Here is a 19,054-nt window from a genome sequence, read left to right as displayed (position 1 = left end):
TTTTTTCCTGCCCTCTGACTCTCCGTGGCTGTCATGCACAAACAGCCCTGAAGAGTTGTTCCAGACCCTCTGGGGATGTGAGGTCGCTTATTTCCCTCAGGGGCTCTAGAGGCAGCCCACAATTTGGCCACCTGTTTTGGACCAGCAGTTCAGCTGCCCACATGCAGAGGGGCATCAAACAGCACAACTCGGATGTGCAGTGCAGGACTCCCACCCCTGATGTTAGTTGTATCCTCACCACAAATACCATGGGGTGAATATCTGGGTTCCAGTAACTGCACTTACTGTACAAGCTTATGAAACCCAACTTTATTCACCTTTCAGCCCAGCTTGGCCCCTGTGGTTTCTGTACCAGGAAACAGGGAGGCTAGCAGAAGACTGGTGAGTCACATCCTAACCCTTAGACTAATTCACTTGCACATGACATTGAAGCCGAGGCAGAATATTTGTATGGGATTAATATTGTGCGGTATTAATACCACAATTTATTTTACAATCCAGTGCAGGCTAGGTGAAGAGCAATCCTCCTCCCACACAGATCTGAACTGTGGCAGCCCTGCCTGGCACCTGGTGGCTAACAGATCAGTCTGTGTGAGGTATCTGTCTCAGGGGCTGTAATTCTTCCCTGGACTTGTTCAGGGCATTTTGTGAACACGGAGAGGGACGCTTCACCCTGTAAAACAGACGTGGCTGGGAGGTGTGGGAAGCACCAGGGTGACAGGAGGGAGGCAGTGTGGAGCACCCCGGGGTGACACTGTGTCGAGTGGGTGCTGCTGAGCAGAACTGCATAGGCAATGCCCCACTGGGGCCAACAGACGCTGTGTGACGTGCAGGAGGGATCATGAACACAATCGCTACATTCATAAATACGAGCCGCTCAACAGAGAGTATCACACAGTGATAAGATAAACCCACACTGTCTCTTGTCAGGTTTGCAGACTTACTCTGCAGGCAGGCACAGAAGAGGAACCAGGAATTACCCATTGACTACCGATGAATGTTGTGCTCACAAGGCTTGCTTCTGTGCACAGCTCTGGAGGCACCAGGAATTAGTTACAGTACTGAGAGAGCATGATGGGGCCAGCTTCACTACAGAGCAGTGGGGCTGAGGGGGCTTTGTGGAACTCCAGGGATGTCTGCAGCAGCAGCCTGGGACCCAGCCCACTCAGGTGCTCCTTGGCAGAGGGGAAGCAGCACGGTGTACCTCTGATTTCCTCCTAATTCCAGGTTGTAATCATCAGTGGTCCACGAATAAATGCCAAGGTCCACCCACTCCCACTTTCCCCCCCACTAGCAAAAAAGTTTCTGGCAGCGCTGATACAGATGGCTCGGAAAGCCTGGGAACCTTCCCACCATATATCACTGCCTTTAACGCTTTCAGCATGAAGTGAGCTCTGCTTCCGACACCCTACAGCCAAGTTTCAAAACTTGTTACTAGCTTGGAAACTAGTTGTGCTTCTGTGCATAAATACCAGGAGACCAATGGAATTCATCAAGATGCCAATACACAGACTCAGAGACAACACTAAGATGCAACTTTTAACTTCTCATTACTAAAAACTCAGGCACAAACATATGCTAAGGCTAATACAAAGACAGGTACAAGGAGATTTCTCCTGTTTCTATCCTTGATGTTGTCCAAAACCTAGAACAGCACTGTTCAGATAATTCTCTTTAAGAATCAAGTCTGCAGTAAACGCAATATTAACAGAAAAAACTTGGCTTTCAACCCACACAAGTACAATAAAGCTGCCAAATTATCTTTCCTATGTAGACATTTTAAACTAACTCCCCCGTGATGACTGTGTGCCTAACGTTTTCTGTTTCTTTCATACATTATATAAATATATGCATCTGGTGACAGGTTTAGAAAGATTTATGAAAATGCTCTGAAGCATAAAGCAGAACACTGCTGAGAAAACAACTAAATTTTCATGACAAAAAAAAAATTCCTCCCATCCAGTGAAATAGTTGTCAAGTGCTAGCCTGCGATGACTAAAGCTATACAGCAAACCTATTATACTCCTGCATATCCTATGCAGAGTATCAAATGAGGGCAGTGTACAAGCTGTTTTTCAAAAATTAAACCATTCTGGTAGTGTTAAATAGAGTGTGCACCTGTATGTGTTGTTTCAGAAGATGCAGAAAATCGCATACCAGGTGCGGTACAGATTTATATGTCCACTGAAACAGAAGTTACCTCCACGCCGTCTTTTGGTAAGGTACCACAAGAAATAACACTTTTCCTAGTAGCTTGTCTCTGGTTTGCCACTGATACGAGGTTCTCAGGATCTCAGTTTCTCAAGCTTATCTCCTCTCTTACAGAAACCTAAGCCAGCAGTCCTACTTTCCTTCAGAAGGACATTTGATACAAATGGCTGACAAGGGAAAAGTCCCTGATTCCTCCAGGACCTCTTCTCCCAGTGAGTGTCATTTGTGTACATGCAAGTGAGTTGCTGCACCTCTTTGCCAGCCAAACACCTCCCCACTCCCCCATCTACTCCTCCTCGTGCCCACTAACTCTGAAGGGAACAAGGAGGAACCAGCAGGAAGCTTGTACCAGCCTCCCTCCACTCTCACCCCCCCAAAAAAAAGTGGTTGTTTGTCCCATGCACAATACATGGCCAAGGCAAGTCAATGCTTTGAGGCTTCTCCTTGGGCTCCCACAGATATGAAATCTGAGGAAGGGATCCATAATGCATAGAAATAAAGCCTGAGGCTGTGCAATATTGCTGCCCTGGGGGTGATGGTGGTGGGGGAATAAGGCTCAGCCTTGACATTACTCCCCTCTCCCAGACTTCCCAGACCATGGGCAGTGCCCATGTCCTCGTGGTAGGCAGCTGCAGCAGCGTTCCCTCTGCGTAGAGGACAGTCACTCTACAAAGTCAGCCTAACCATCAGGGACAAAGCATGTAACAGTGCATGTGATAATTATCACCTGTTTGATTTGTAATCAGTATTCTCCAGGATTAATTGCCCAAGGAGCGGAATAGGGAGGATTATTCTGCTCAATGGTTGCTCCATCATGCCTGCACATTCAAAGGCACATATACCACCTGCTGCTTTGGATGGGGCTGCCTCATTTCCAAACCAGATTTTAATTTTGAGAGCAAGCAAGAAAGCAGTTTTGAGTTTTGCAGCAGCCTTCCTCCACTTAGGAAGGAGTTGTAATCCTCCTTAGTGCTTTAGTTACCTTCTCAGCTTCTTATGGAAAGGACAGTTTTCGTAATGGAACAGCATATCTTCCAGTGCCTCGGAACAGGCAACAGTGCTATCTTCCAGTTATCTCACAATCTCAGCTGTGGAGACTATAACAGAAGACAGCTTGTAAACAACAGGAGCAAGACGAGATAGGGCAGTATTTGCAGAGCTGCTCAAGATCCCCACCACCACCACAAAAAAAAAAAAAAAAAAAAAAAAAGGCTGCTGGCTTGTAAGAAAGTCTGAAGTTTTGGCCTCTAGAGTTGCTGTCACTGTGAGACAGGACACAAATACAGCTAACACCTTTTAACATCAGCCTGCACATAGTTGAAAACATATGTACTATATACCATAACAGAGCCACCTAATGGACAGTGCGTACTACATGCATGGAGCACAAGTCCTGTCCTTCAAATAAGCTTCATTATAGCAGGTGTAACAACCCCTTTCTTCTGCAAAGCTGTCATGGGACTTTGGGAAGTGACCCCCAAAATCTCCTCCTGAATTGCAAAATTTGCCACTTCAGAAAATAAACTCACAGTTTAAGCAACAGAAACATAGCAGTGGTTTGCAGGCAAATAGTATTTTCCCTTTTAAAACATGCACATTTTTAATATGCAGAGCATGCTGGAGTCAAGACCAAAAGAATCCCTTGCTTCCCATGAGGAGAGAGAAAACAATCACATTTAGGGTATATTAACAGCTATTAGTACCCCAGACAGAAGTGCTCAAAAAACTCTCTGCAGGGATTCTAACGGTTCCTTATCACATAGGAGCAAAAGCAGGCCACAGGTGCCTGAGGTTAACAAATAGCCTGATAAAAACAGCTTTTATTGCTTACAATCAATGAGCAAGAGAGTAAACACAGGATCTTGGACGTGCTTGCAGGTCTATCCACTAAAAGAATATGCTTCTGGACTTGAATAGATTCTGCCTCCTAAAATTAAACAGGATAATTTTACATTTCACTCTCCATTGCCTAAGAGTTAAATTGGCTTTTGCAACTGTATTCTGAAACCCAGCATGCAGCACTTTCTTGAATTGCTGTGTGTGAAGAACAAAACAGTGAGTGTCAGAACAGAAATAAATAAAAATAAAAAATTGCCATTACCATGCAGTTCTGTCTCATTTTTGCACAGGTTCTGGCTCAGAGTCTTACTCAGTTGATTCACTTCACCAACATAGCAGAGATGTTTTTCTTCCATCAGGCTAGCTTTCTGCAGAGCAGCATGTTGCGGTAGCATTGCGCACTTTACAAAGTGTGCATTCCTACTGCCCTCCTTGTCTCCGTGGCACAACTCCCCAGTGTTCACCTACACAAGAAAACTCCCCACTGAAAATTCACGCTCCCCCTGCCTTTTTTTCAGGAGGGGAGTCTAAACGTATCCTAAATATTTACAGAGAAAGCAAGGACTTTTAGTTTTTAAGCCTAGTGCTCAAGAAAGGTCTGTGTTTTCTAACCCCAGTAACAAGGATGCTGTCAGCACGGCAGTATACAGAACTGTTGGTCATCATTGATGAGTTCAAGAACACAGAATAAGCCCTGGAAGAGCTGTCTTCTGCACTGCTATCATCCCAGTGCCTGCGCCCAACATTGGTGTCGAGGTGGGCTGAGCTCCACAGCAAAAACGTGACACAAAGGCAAGGGGGCAACCCCATGCGTGACCAATGCAGCAAGACCTCTACTAACTGCTAATGACAGGGGATTGCTTAAAACCTTTTATCCATCTACTTTGTGATGTGGCATGATACGATATGGTACTAGTGCAGCTCTGTGAATGACGGTTCCTTTCACTGATTTGTTAATGCACTTTATGGACATCACTTCTCACCGCTCTAAAGGGAACACTGGCAAAACATGACGCTGCAATAATATCCATGGTGCAATATAAAAATTGAATCACAAGGCCTTTCCAAAGCACTCAGTTGAGAAAATACGAGAAATAAATTAAGAAAAAAAAATAAGGAATAAAAAAGAAAAAAAGCAAAGGTGTTCTACTTCTATCATCTAAGTTACACAGCAAAAGCCATCTGCAACAAACCAAAGTCTATTGCAAGTTTCTGGTGCACTCACTGCAGCTCTTTGCTTTTCCAAAGTTATTCATTTCTTCAGTCCAACCATTGTATTTATTGAGGTTTACGGAGACAAAAACAGCTGTAGGCTGTACAGATTAACTGTATATCAACACATTCCCTACTGTAAACTACTTTAACCACATCATTACTACACAGAAACTCACATAACTTACATTTGGGACTTAAAAAAATAGTGACAAAACAAATGCCTTTCAAAATTTTAAACACTCCCAGCCCCCCCTTTAAAAAAAAAAAAAATCCTCCCTGTCCTGATCAAAGACAGCTATTGCTGTCTGAAGAGGTATCCTCCCCACAGCTAGTAACTCATACAAAAGACAAGGTCATCCGATTCACTATTTCTTCTTTTATTTTTTTTTTAAACTTTTGGTAAACTGTGTAGCTCCCAGTAAACAAGAAATAAAGTTGTTTCTCCTGCTTTGTCTGATTAGTGTTCCACACAGCGAGGCACAAGGAAGAAAGCCCTTTACATCAAACTTTACCAGCAACATGGGGGGAAGTTGCATCTTAAGCATACCGCGTCACTGCACTGGGAACTACTTTTGACTTTCAGGGTTATTTTTCCCCAAAGTTACTGGAAAGGGCAGTGACCCATTTCATGTTTAGTGGTATTAAAAAGTTATGTAGATTTTTAGCTTTTAGACACTTAATCTCTTACTTAACTCTTAACTTAACTTAATCTCTTACTAACTCTTAATCAGTTACTACTAAGATATTCACTGTGCTCTGTCTTTTATTTCAAGTCCTGAAAGAAAAACAGAAAGCTATTCCCCCAGCCTTTCAACAGGGATGGTTTTCCACTATGATCCATACCACCAACACAAACCTTACCAAAAAGAAGTCTTCGTAAGTGGAATAACATTGTGACTTGCCACATTCTCTGATATCATCAGTTCACACTTTTTTTTAATTTTATTTTACAGGCTCTTATACAGTCTTTTTATGTGGCTGTATGTATGTGCCTGTATATTCATTATGTGCCTGTATATTCATTATTCATATATGAAGAGCATATGCAACTGGAACTTAAGGTTCAGGGCACAGAGTTCTCTGGATAACAACTGCTGTAGTCAGCTCATCTCTAACTTAAATTATCTGTACCATCACTCACAATGAGCCTTTGCAGAAATGCCCAACCCAAGAACAGAAAATTTTGTAGTACTATATGAGGCAACCCCTAATTACCTACACAGCGGGAAATGTGAAAGTCAACCTCTGAAGCTGAAACAAGCTTATGATATTTCTTTCAAAATCTGGGCTTTAGAGCATTTGTTGCTCAATATATCAGCAATCCCAAAACTAATAAAATGAAATGAAATGAAATGAAATGAAATAAAATAAAATAAAAATTAACCATCTCTAAAGCACACGCACAAATCTTCACATAATTATTTAAGGCACACATTCAAAAACGTGCTGTGCAGACAGGTTAGCACCACAGCTAATGCTGGACTGTCATGAGTTAGACAGGTAATCTTCTGAGGGCCAAACCTGATACAAAAGAAGTGCTCAAAGCTGCAGAGTGAACCAGCAGAAGAAAACTCTTTTTCCTCTCTCAGCTCCTTCACACTACAGTTCCTTGCCCACGCATGTTCGCAGGTTCTGTATTCACAAGACTGGTCTGTCTTCTAGATTCCTTGAACTTCTGAGCACTTTGTTTTCCTAGGTGTCTAAAGAGAAAGCTTATTTCCAATACCATCCAAGCTATTACTCAATGACCAATGATAGATTGTAAATGATAGATTGTAAATTGTTTCAGATACCTAGCAAAGGACACAACCCCTCAGCAATCTCTCCTTTTCAACATAAAGTTGCTTGTGCAAATGCTTGATTTTTTTGCACTATTTATTTTCAATTAAAAGCTGCGCTAGCCAACCTTAACCAAGTCACATTATTCTGCATTTAAATCCACACTTACCTGCTTAATGTCCTCAGCCACAACTAAGAGGAATTTTACAGACACCTCACAATGCACAGCCAAACATTAAATAAACACACACACACAAAATAACAAGATGCATACTTCTGCAGCCAAGTTACACGAAACAAGCCAAACTCCTCCCTGAATAGAAATTCCATCAATTACTGACTTTAAAACACACTCTCCTGCCTTCTCCATTTCTCTTTAAAATGTCAAGAATCCTGCTGAAATACACCTTTTTCTTCCCCCTCTTAAAACAGAGGGAAGCTGGTACTTAATTTTATACTGAAGAATTTGGAGCAAAACGAAGAGAACAGTTAACACGAAGTGATGTGACAGAGAAAAAAGTTGGGATGGCAGCACTGCTCACAAATAAGGAGTAACCTGTCAGAAAACACCATCCCCTATTTCCTACAATATTTAATTTGGCCAGAACACGTAATAATCCATCCTTCCCTAAGGACAGATTTAAAAGGAGATGTCTTACCACCCTTCTGAATTTAGCACAAGAACTGTTTTTCCCTTTGGGAATCATGGACAGATTCCAGCAACTGTGAAAATGTTGGTGGTTTTTTTCACCCACTCTTTTGAAGGTGTTCAGTAGTTTAAAAATTGGTTTAGAAAAAAAAATCAAAAACACAACATTACCTGCTTACCTTACAGAGAATTAATTTAGAGGTTTTTAAGGAATGTTTTAAGCACAACAGCTATTAGCTGCTCCTAACACTGAGCCTCTAGCACTCACATCATGCTGTGCAAACACTTGTCTGCCCCAATAGCCATGGGCTCCCCTCTTCTGTCCTCTGAGAGGAACTAAAGCAGGAGCAGGAGACACCACAGGAGGAAGAAGCTACTGGAGAAAGGAGACAGAGCCTCAAGCTCATGGTGACTTGCCAAAGACCTGTGCAAGCTCATTTTAAAGATCATATTAGAAAGTGCACTCGTGTTACACCCCGAAGGACTGATGGTTGCCGTCAGCAATAACAAATACTAAGTGCCTGTGCCCAGATCCATCTGGCATGACCGTGGCATTGTTAGCATATGGACCTTTACACAATTTGGGAAGCAACAGCATGCATATTTTCCTTTTGCACTCTTCATTATCAAGGAAGATGCACTTTTTATCAGTACTAATGCATCTTTACTGAGGCAGTTATGTCCCTCATCAGCTGCCACTGTATGAAAGCATGGCAGCAAAAGACATCAAAACACTTGAGGCCAAAGTAAAGCAAGAGGTGAAGGCTGGAACAAAACTCAATGAAGTCACTTGTGATTTCACTCCAAAGTAAACCACAGGCTCCATCTCAGGAGTAAAGATGATAACTCCTGAAGAGTTGTACTTAGTTCAGAACTATTAGGGAAAAACTTCCTTGGACATCACAACACATTAAGCGCTATCATTCATGATGTTCCTTTTAAATGGAATTCTCCAGCCATAAAAACTTATTTTGTACTTTTTAACTTCACTTTCCAGCATTGCCTTTTTATAGACACACTATATTAAACCTTTCTGGAGTAAAATATAAACAAAATGATACAAACAAGAGTCTGCATTTTATAGCATGATATTCCATGTACACAAGAATATCCTGGGTTAAACTAGAAAGGGGATGGGTGAGGAACCTTGAAGAACAGCTTAGGATCCTGCTGGATCCAAAACTTTACTCATTTTCCATTTCAAAGCAAACTTCAGCACTAGAAAACAGATCATGCTTCAGATACTTAATTTGCAGTGAGGCAACACATAACTGCTTATTCAATTATTTTGTAATTAGTTGGAGGCACAATTGGTCTCCCAAACAACATGGCTCAGTTTCTATTTACACAGCAAATTTTCTGACATTTCTAACCACATTTGTTTATACTGCATATATCTTAGCCATGTTTGCATTGATGCACACTGGGAAAATCTGTGCAGCCATCCCAGCACACCTCATTAAGAGCAGCATGAAAGGGAGTAGGGAAGAGGAGGAGGAGAAAAGAAAAGCACCCAGAGGCTATATGTGCTATACATAGCAGATGGGTAATGCACCTTGGCAGTCCACACATCATGGAAACTGGCGGAGACTCATCAGCCAGAATGGTTACTGGGACAGGAGGGCTGAAAACTGCTCTGCCCTCTGCAAAAGAAAGGGACTTAACAACTTTGTTGAAGATAATCAACAGGCTTCGAGAAAGACAAAGCATGATTAATTATCATGATTCAAGACATTGAATTAGGTAAGGATGTAACTTCACTTACAGCAAGTTTTGCAGAAAATCCATTACTAGCAGAGTTGAAAGTTAGTTTGAGCTAGGTATCTAATGAATCTATCAAACAGCCTCACTAAGAATCAATTTTTGTCACTGCGGAACCCTTCAGAACAGGCAACAGCATTACTATCATGGTAATTCACTAAAATCAGCATGTAATTCATTATCCTTGAAATTTGTGGAGGGGAATGCAGTTTAACAAGAACAAGAAGAAGAACAGATTTTGCCCATGTACCTGTGAGACACAATCTTGTGTCCGGCAACCTGGCAGGAAGAACTGGTGTTTGCACTGTAGACAGGAGCTGAGCTACGTTCTGCAACACTAATCCCACCCAGTGTTTCACCTGGCTATGTGGAAACAGACTGCCATACTGCAGGCTTAAAATAGTGAGGCAATCAGAGCACAAGGCATCTCCATATTATAACCTAGACAGGTTTTGCAGCACTGATCAAGCCTGAAAGAGGCCGCTGAAATTTGTCCCACCCAGACAAGTTTTATGCATCTTTTTGTACCAAGAGAAGGGAGAATGGAAAGAAGAGGAGTTTTGTTTCTCTCTTATTAGGGCATGTTGCAACTTGTCATAGAGCAATAGGTGCTACACCTGGGTGGGGATGGATGCGACCACAGGTTTTGCCCTTATACTCTGTGCTTTCAAAAAGAATATTTTTATTCAGTGCCTTTCAAAACAAATAAATCGAAGGTTGTCTACCCTCCCTGCCTTAGTTCCTATACTGGAAGGAAAAAACATAACATCTGATATTTTGATGCAGCTAAAAAGGAACTGGAAGTACCACCTCAAAGTAATCGAAGGTTGTCAGCTTTTGTTCAGGGACCAAGCCCACCTGCCTCAATTCTCACCTATTGCTCTGTATCATCTTGCACTGGCTGCTAAGAAAAGTCTCGCTGGCTGTCTCCCTGTGGGGGAATTGAACCTTTTTTCTTTTTTTTTTTTAAATCAATTTTCAGGCCCTTTTTCAACAGACTATTCCTACAACACCTATGCTGGCTGTATAGGGTTAGTGAAACAACGATTTTGTTCCATTTCCTCTCATATTTTTAAAATCCAAGCTTACACGGGATAGGAAAGACTTTGCTACAGCTGTTCGTGTGTCTTGAGCATGGCCTACAGAGATCTGTCACATGAATCTGGTCTCTTACCCACATATCAAGGCCTCCTCTACAACTGCTTTCCCAAGGGTAAAGAATTTGGGAGAGCTCAGGTCACTTGCATGGCAGATTTTTAACCTAGAAACCATTCTGAAATTCACTTGACCTTCCTGGATTCAGAAATATTTTGTTAGTACAGGGAAATGAAGAAATATCAGACTGCATTACCTCTCTTTTGTGTTTGTCAGATTACTTCTGATTCACTTCCAGGAAGTAAATAACAAGGTCAGAGTCGATTCATTCATGCCGGAGGAGAGTGCACAGATGCGGAAGAGGGGAATCAGTCCCCACTGCGCTTTGATGTTCCCTTATCTTACAGTGTATCATTACAGTAATCACTAATTATCACAGAAAGATGCTCTTCTAAATTAGAAACATTAGGAACAAGGAATTTTAAAGATTGTATTCCACTACTGAACTGTATTTGTTTCAGGAAAAAAATGTATACACACACATGCTTATACTCCAAAACCATCTCAATGGAAGAAAGTCTTTAAGTCTGAATAACAATATAGCTGAACTCTGTTCTTCTGTATGACAATACAAATAGCCTCACACTTGTTCAAAAAAAAAAAAAGTTTTATATGCATGCAAGTCCCTAATTGCCTGTATTATCTGTACAATCAAAACAAAGGTGTCCTTTTCCACCAGGACAAAAAAAAAATTAGTTGCCCGCGTTATGTCTGAATTATAGACATGTCATCTACTGGAAAATTTGGCTCTTTGAGCCCTCGAGTGAATTATCGCAGACCAATCAGATGACTTGTGGAAAAACTTCCTGTTCCCCTCCAACAACAGCTTTCTAAATAAGCCACAAAATTCATAATCCTGGTCATCAAAACAGTGTATTTCAAGATGTTGATGCTTTAGTTTAAATCCTCACAGCCCCAAGACCCCTTCAAGATAAATGATTTTATATTAGCAGTGAAGGAGTTAGAGATTTACAAAGTCAATAAGAATTCATAACTTCTGCATTTTAATCATTCATAGCCACTGTATTTGATTTACCCCACAATTTCCATCAGAAAATGAAAAAGTTTTGAAGAATGAGTTATTCTCAATGTAAATCTCCAGCACACCTCTGTCAATCATGTTAGGCCTTTCCCCATTAGTTTTTCCTGCCTCCTGATTGAAACTACACAGCCAGTTTAATTACTTCATTATTTAAAACTTCTTAACTGAAAAGGCTCTAAAAATATAGAAAGCTAAACTAATGCATAGTCATTCTCCATGGAATAGAGGAAAGCATTATAAACATCGGCATAGCTTATGAAGATCGACTACACTCATACTTTCTTCTATCCTAACATTTTGCAAAGAAAAAAAAAATCTACAGAGGTCTGAAATGCTTCTACCGAAAGATATGTATGTACATAGATAAAGAGGGAAATAACTCCCTAGTCAAAGACAATATTTGTTTGCCACAAAATGTACATCCTCTCTGTGATATTAGAATAATAATCTGTGGGAAGCTACCATTCCAGAAATTATAGCATAAAAAGAAGCTTCAGTTTTATTTGTAGGGAAGACTAAGCCTTTGATAGTTTTGCTGGCAAGTTTTATTTATTTTATTATTATTATTTTTAATTTCCAGTCTGTTGAGCAGCTCTTGTACCTTTGTTTAACTACAGGGAAAGAACTGTTCAGTTTACAGCACAGTTTTATATGCAAATTATGTTCTGTAGACACTACTCATTGTAAGTGTCAACAGGAGAAAAAAAGCCTGACAAATTTAAGGCTCTTGAGATTTTTCATAAACTTTGAAGGAACACTGAAATTACAAAGCACACTGAGCTCACTGTAAAGCATTTTCTCTAAGCATGTGCCAAATCATGTATATTAATGGACTTGTTAAAAAAAATCTACTACGATACCTTATGCTCCATTTTCCATTTCTAATTATTTGTGACAATTTAAAAAGGCGTCCTGTCTTCTGCACACAGTCAGACTTCTTGTTTTCATAGCTCTCCCAAGTATGAAGCTTGTTTCTACTCTGTGGAAACATTTCTATTGGATTTACTTTCACTAGAAAAAAAAACAAGCTTTCACACCCACACAAATCAAGATTCAGGAGCAAATTCAAAGCTGAAAATGAAGAGACATTTTACTGCCAAAAAGATGGGGGGGCTCCTAACAAATCAGCCAGCTGTTGCACTAACAGCATCAAATAAAGAAATTGCGGAGCTTATTCTACTCTTTATCAATAATGCATGGCTGCGCACAGACAATTTATAGCTGTTTTCCATCACTAGGTATTGTGTAGTACTAAATTAAGTCTACAAAATTCAAGGACAGTCCACCCACACAGCTACTGTAAGCCAGCCAGGCCACTTTGAATAAACATTTTAAAGGCATAAAGTGAGTTTTATTAGCATGCAGATCCACAGCTCTTAGTGGACAAAGTATCGCCATTAAAGAAGTAAGAGTACATTTAGCAGAAAGAGCAATGAGTTGCTCTTATGCCTTACCTATAAAGAAATAGTATATTATATACATACACTTACATGCAACAACTCAATCCTCTGAATTTATTACGATAAAAATCTGAAGCAAGTGAAGGATTTATTTTCAGCATTAGAAATTGATTGCTGTTCTCAGAAAATCCAAAGACAGGTGCTGAATGGGTCAACTTCTGACAACAAAAGAGCTAAGAAAAAGATGGTTTTGACTGGTTTTGTTTACACTCAGGTAGCTCTGAAGATTAATAGATTTATATTTTAATCCTTCACAAGTCATAAATCAGAAAAGCACACACAAGGCTTTCATCAGCATAAAGAACTAGTTATCACAGAGAAGTCTCCTTAACAACATTTATGGCACGGGTACGCAAGTGGGAGGTTGGGTTCCCCAGCAGGCACAGTTAAGCAAGAGATGGTGTGGCACGATCCAGTTATGTTCAGTCAGTCCTACCTCTTCATGTCACAGCAGTCCTGGCACGTAGACGTGTTGTGTTATGTATGTCTGAAATATGAGCATTAAAGCACTGAGCACAAGAGCTGGTCACCAGCAGCAAGAGGATGCTGCTGCTGGGTCCGTGCACCCAAGTTTTACCCAGGCTCTGCTTCAGTGGTCACCGAGGAGCCTCCTGGGTCCTGCTTCCAGGGTGCAGTCAGGTGTAACCAGCTACAGCGTGGATGACAGCACCACCAGGAGGTGGGTTTGTGCCACGTTGCAAACTTCTGCTGCTGTTTCTAAAAGAAACACTGCGCTGCCCCTCTAAAGACATCAGTAAGGGTGAGGTTTGTGACAGCTTTCCTACAAAAGCAGAGCACCACTCCAGACAGGATCCTCCACATCTTGCTGGGTAGCTGGTGTGACATGATGATATCCCTGCCTGGAAAAGTTTTCTTACAGTGTGGGAGGGTGAAGGATGTAATACAGCACAGCTGGGCGGTGTGATGGCTTTGTGGCATGTTTGAGCACAACTAAGAGCAGGAAGGATATAAGAAACAGGACTTAAGCTACATCTCTGATAAGCTTGTAAAGTGGAAAGCCTGGCCAAATAAAACATGACTGAATTTACTGTCAAAGTATGGAGAGAAAAAAAAATCAACTCTGATCAGTGAGATATTTGGATTTGCAATTGTTGAATTTTCTAATGAAAGTATATGATTTTGATGATCTGGATGAGGGAATTGAGTGCACCCTCAGTACGTTTGCAGACGACACCAAGTTGGGGGGAAGTGTTGTTCTGCCAGAGGGTAGGAAGGCCCTGCAGAGGGACCTGGACAGGTTGGGTCAATGGGCAGAGGCCAGTGGGATGAGGTTCAACATGGCTAAGTGCCGGGTCCTGCACTTTGGCCACAACAACCCCATGCAGCGCTACAGGCTTGGGGCAGAGTGGCTGGAAAGCTGTGCAGAGGAAAAGGATCTGGGGGTGTGGGTCTACGTTTGTCTGAACATGAGGCGGCAGTGTGCCCAGGTGGCCAAGGCGGCCAACAACATCCTGGCTTATGTCAGGAATAGTGTAGCCAGCAGGACCAGGGAGGTGATTGCCCCCTTGTACTCAGCTCTGGTAACGCCGCCCCTCGAGTGCTGTGTTCAGCTTTGGGCCCCTCACTACAAGGACATCGAGGCCTGGAGCGTGTCCAGAGCACAGCTACAAAGCTGGTGAAGGTTCTGGAACAGAAATCCTGTGAGAAGCGAATGAGAGCACTGGGGTTGTTTAGTCTGGAGAAGAGGAGGCTCAGGGGAGACCTTATTGCTCTCTACAACTACCTGAAAGCAAGCTGTGGAGAGCTGGGGGTCGGCCTCTTGTCACAGGTAACTAGTGACAGGACTAGAGGGAATACCCTCAAGTTGCACCAGGGAAGGTTCAGGTTGGAAACTAGGAGACATTTCTTCTCAGAAAGAGCAGTCAGGCATTGGGACAGGTTGCCCAGGGAGGTGGTGGAGTCACTGTCCCTGGGGGTGTTCAAGGAAAGATTGGACGTGGTGCTTAGGGACATGGTTTAGTGGGTGACAGTGGTGGTAGGATGATGGTTGGACCAGATGATTTTGGAGGTTTTTTCCAACCTTAATGATTTTGTATACTACTATGTGGCAAGTTTAACTTTACCTACAGGAGTTGTGCTTTCTGGAAAAGCAGATACCCTTTCAGATGAAAGTATCTCATGGACCTCAGAAGCTAATCAGAGCTTCACTAATCACTGTGGAAAAAGTTATTTAACTGCTCCAAGTGAGCCCAGATCATTCAGAAAGTAAGGGTCCAAACTTGACTAAATCTCACTGTAACACTGTGCCACAGCAACCAACCCCCAGAGTTTGGAGAAGCTGCTTCCACATTGCATCCCTGTGAAAGCAGAATCTGTCCGCTCTGACCTACAGGCAGAAATCATCTGAGATTAAGTTGAAGTGAAATCTAGTCATGTTTGTTATAAAATGTTTTCTCCATGAATAAGCACAAGTATAAAAGCCTAGAGCTGAAAACTCAAAGGAAAGCAGCTGTTGGATATTTGTAATTTAACCTGCCAGGAGTACAAGGTTTTCTTCAGAGGTTTTCTTTATATAATAGGCTGAAGTCATGCTGTGAAAAGCAAAACTGCCATTTTGAAGTCTGAGGAGATTGGAGTAAAATCCCTGCTTAAATCAAGGCTTCAGGACAAAGCACTGAAAAAAAAAAAAGAATCCCAGTGAAGTAACCTTGGCTTTATAAATGGAAATTAATTTTATGAAGCCTGCTGTTCAGCTCATGTTACCAAATGCAATTGCCGTGTAGGTCATTGAAGCAGTGCACTTTTAATTGGCTCATGGACTCTGGCAGAGTTCAGAGATGCACAAAACACGCTCAGGCCATCTCCACCAAGCACACTGCTCCAGCAGGATGCTGGTCTTGCAACGCACAGGCCAAGCACTGAGGTATGTTAGCATGTCAGACAGATCACCTCTTATTGCAGAGATATCTGTACACAAAATGGGTGCTCTGTGGTCACAACCCTGTTCCTTAATGATCTGATGTGCTGTCCCATCCTTCCTGAGGAGTAGCCAGGCAGTCAGCAATCATCACTATTGTGGTTCCATGACTGCTGATACAAGGCCACTCTGGGTTTTCCAGCCTTTCTGCACTTATACTCTTCCTCTGTCTGCATGTTTCCTCACAGCCTCCTTTCCTCTTCTCCCATCCTGCACCTTGTACAGCCATCCACGCATGCCCCCAGACATCCACGCTGTGACTACACTCATTTATTGACACCTGCCCCACTGCAGGGGGTATGCAGGTTGAGGCAGTGCAAGCTGGCAGTGTCCCCACCGCCACCACATCTCGTTTGCTCAGAAGGCTCTGCTTGGCTGAGGGCACGCACTTCCACAGCCAGGACAGGGCTGTGGCACGCAGCCACACAGGAACTGGGACAAACCTACGAACAGTGATAATAAGTTTCCTTATTTAGCTTTTTCTAAGCGTTTTTCTTCCCTGCCAGCTACAGCCCTGCCTTGGGGCCCAGAAGCAGTTGTGTCTGCTTTCTCCCTGTACAAAGCAGTTTTGACAGCAGAAAAGACTGGATTCACCTCCCAGTGCCTTTCCCCAAGAAAAGGAGGAGCTTCAGAAGAGCAATAGCATGAGTGAGAGCCCAGGGCTGGTTTGGAATGTGCTGGCCCAGGGTCTGTCTGCACTCAAACTGCAATCTTAGCAGACTCAATCTTTGCTTGTCAGGAGATGAGTTCACAGTTCTAGATGATCCCCCACTCACACAAACCCACAGCACGCTGTAGAGCATGTAACAAGGTGGAGGGTAACAAGCCCTAAAAGTAAACAGAAACAGGAGTCAGTGGACACTTCAGATAGCAGCTGTCAAACCTGAGGGAATCCAGGAGTCAGTGGCAAAGAGGCCCTTTACAGAGTGATTAGCTCTCTAGGTTTGGCTTACCACACGTTTAATTCAGGAGGAGTCAGTCCCTGGTCACCCAGATGACCAGGGCAGGGGAGACTGTGCTGTGCATGGGGTGTTGGGCAGGCACACTCTGGGCTGCTCCAGTCTGTACCTGTCTACAGCTCAAAAACCAGCACCACTCCCACAAAGCAGATAATACAAATCCAAACAGACGGGTGCAAAATGCAGCTAGGTATTAATGAGAAGAATGACAGCAGCAGCACCTCTACTCACAGCAGAATGGTCACTTTTTCAGCTACAGATGTGTTTGGCTTTTAGTCTTCAGTTTTTCTTAACCATATTTTTGCCGATGAAGAATGTCTCAACCTGACATCTCAAGGAGACTGAAAACAATCTTTTCACTACTAGAACTTACTAATATATAGGTGAAGCATTAAGGCATTTTAATGGAAAGTTATACAAGCACTTAAAGAAACTAGAACTGGTGATCTAGGAAAAGAAGTCAAGTTACTTCTTCATTGCATCTTATTTTTACCCTATTGAGGGTCAGTGAATTTAGTCATAACTGACAAATACTGGCAGTCTGGTCCAGTCTAATATACAAAATACAGGTGTCATGTTAGTATGGTTTACTATAAAGCAAGAGATGGACTGAGGCAATGTGTGGGACCGTATTTATCTTTTCTTCCCTCTCTCCCCTTACCCTCCAACAAAAAAAGCTGCATCTTACCTTAAAAGACTAACAGAAATGCTAGTCCTCTACTTCTCTTTAGCTTTAAGCTTCAGAAATAATGCAGAAGAATCAGCTAGTTCAATACTTCAGCACTTGACAGCACATTCAGGAATCTGAAAGTCATCCTACAAAAAGATAAATGAAAAGTAGTCAGTGTATGTGTTGGGCAATATATCACATGCTTAAAGCTGCAGATGCCTGGTAATGCCATGCTGCTAAACAATAACAAAGTTCACAATAATCACAAATATGAAAGGTTATGCCATTTTTGGCTTCCAAGGTGTAGTGCACACAAGCAATATTCTGGTTACAGCACCCTGGAAAGAAAGCATTCATCTTGCAACCAATATGTCACCCTGTAGTGCTTTCCCAGTTTAAAAACTCTGTTCAACCAACAGTCGATGCAAATGCACAGAAACAAAGCTCTGGACATGTCATGATAAACCAATTAGGGAAATGCAGCAGTAAGTGTCTATGGAATGGTAACCTGGTACTAATTTGAACTGAGAAATGTAGCAGGAGCCCACATGAGCTAAGCAGCAGTGCTATATGATCTGGGAGGATGCTTCTACATATGAAAGACATGGAAGCATTTTATAGACTGCAGTGAAAGAAGAGACAGTCTGCTTTGTCCTATTTCCCTTAATAGGCTTTTTAAGAAGTCTTATCTTGCAAGAATTTGCACATACTCCTAGCTCTTACACAGTAAAGACACTGAGACTGAAGTTCATACCTGCACCACTGTGGCACACAGGATGGCTCTTCCCTTTTTCCCACAGCAATTCATATGTTCTGCCACCAAGGTTTAGACCGCTTATTTCTCAACTCCAACTCACTTGGCATGTTTAACTCCTAAAACAAGCTAACTTCCTGTCCTGGTTTCAGGTAGGACAGAGTTAATTTTCCTCCTAGTAGCTGGCAGGGTGCTATGTTTTGGATTAGAATGAGAAGAGCGCTGATAACATGCTGATGTTTTAATTGTTGTAGAGCAGTGCTTACACCAAGCCAAGGACTTTTCAGCTTCTCGCTCTGTCCTGCTAGCGAGCAGGCTAGGGATGCAGCAGGAGCTGGGAGGGGACAGACCCAGGACAGCCGACCCAAACTGGCCAAAGGGGTATTCCATACCATCTGACGTCATGCTGAACAATATATAGGGGGGGGGCGGCTGCTCGGGGATAGGCTGGGCATCGGTCAACGGGTGGTGAGCAATTGCATTGTGCATCACTTATTTCGTACACATTATTACTATTAATACTATTATTACTATTATTGTTATTATTTTCCCTGTCTTAATAAACTGTCTTTATCTCAACTCACAGGCTTCACTTTCCCGTTTCTCTCCCCCATCCTGGAGA

At 42.3% G+C, this 19,054-nt stretch overlaps 1 protein-coding gene across 1 annotated transcript in view; it reads right to left on the bottom strand.

Annotated features, from left to right (window-relative positions):
• The window catches only part of KANK1 (KN motif and ankyrin repeat domains 1), a 95,200-nt gene extending 77,376 nt beyond the window's left edge, over nucleotides 1-17,824 (bottom strand). The window contains exon 1 of the mRNA XM_050716492.1: nucleotides 17,697-17,824. The gene's annotated coding sequence lies outside the window, so the exon portion shown is untranslated. The remainder of the gene's footprint in view (nucleotides 1-17,696) is intronic.
• Between the last annotated feature and the right edge of the window lie 1,230 nt (nucleotides 17,825-19,054).

Source organism: Cygnus atratus, chromosome Z, assembly GCF_013377495.2.
Source record: "Cygnus atratus isolate AKBS03 ecotype Queensland, Australia chromosome Z, CAtr_DNAZoo_HiC_assembly, whole genome shotgun sequence".
Taxonomy (NCBI): Eukaryota; Metazoa; Chordata; class Aves; order Anseriformes; family Anatidae; genus Cygnus; species Cygnus atratus.
The sequence above is the reverse complement of the archived record's forward strand: the minus strand, read 5'-3'. Positions and strand labels throughout refer to the sequence as shown.